Genomic DNA, 938 nt, shown 5'->3' with positions numbered 1-938 from the left:
GGTAGCGACCAGAGACACTTCGTGGAGACCCCAACAATGGGGGATAAAGGGAAAAGGGGGCGGCGCAGGCTGGGTCGGACGGGGGCGGGGCGTGCACAGCGCAGAGCCCAAATGTCGCTGGGCAGATGGTTATTTCCCTCGCGTCAGCGAGCCTCGTCGACTAGCTTCCAAAAATCCCGTCGGGGGGGCCAGGGTAAGGGGGGAAAGGGGGGGGGTGGGAAGAAGGGAGGGAGGGGGGAGGGGAAAGGGGGGTAAAGGGAAGGGGGGGGGAGAAGGGGGAGAAAGGGGGGGGAGGGGTGGGTGAAGGGGAGGGGGGGGGGGGGGGGGGAAGGAAAGGGGGGTGAAAAGGAGGGAGAAAGGAGGAAGGAGGTAGGAGGGAGGGAGGGGAAGGGGGGGGGGGAGGGAGTAGGAGGAGGAGGAGGGAATGGGAAGAGGGGGGGGGTGGGAAAGAAAAAGCGGAAAGGGGGGAAAGAGAAGGAAAGGGGGGAGGGAGGGAAAAGAAGGAGAAGGAGAGGAAAAAAAGGCGGGGAGAAAAAATTGAAAAGGGGAAAAAGGAAAAGGGGAAAGGGGGAGAAGGGGAGAGGGAAATCAGTTAGAAGGTGGAAGAAGGGTGAGAAAAAAAGGGGAAAAAGGGGATGAAAAACTCAAAGGGGGAAAAATCAGAGCAAAAAAAAAATGAGATAGGAAAAGGAGAGGGGGAAAAGAGGGGAGGGAGACGAAAAGGCGAAAGAGAGGTAAAAGAATTGGAAAAAAAGAATGATAGGAAGAAAAGAGGGAGGATATGGGAGGAGGGGGGGAAGAGGATGGTATGGGCCAGGGGGGCGGGGGGGCTCGATGGTTGTAGAGGGGGTGGCTGCGTCGTGTGGCTGGGTTTAATGGGAGGAAAGAGAGGAGGGGGAAGGAGGGAAGGGGAAAAGGGGGGGGCGGGGGGAGGAGGA

The sequence above is a fragment of the Penaeus monodon genome, chromosome 23 (genome assembly GCF_015228065.2).
Source record: "Penaeus monodon isolate SGIC_2016 chromosome 23, NSTDA_Pmon_1, whole genome shotgun sequence".
In the NCBI taxonomy this organism is placed as follows: domain Eukaryota; kingdom Metazoa; phylum Arthropoda; class Malacostraca; order Decapoda; family Penaeidae; genus Penaeus; species Penaeus monodon.
The sequence above is the reverse complement of the archived record's forward strand: the minus strand, read 5'-3'. Positions refer to the sequence as shown.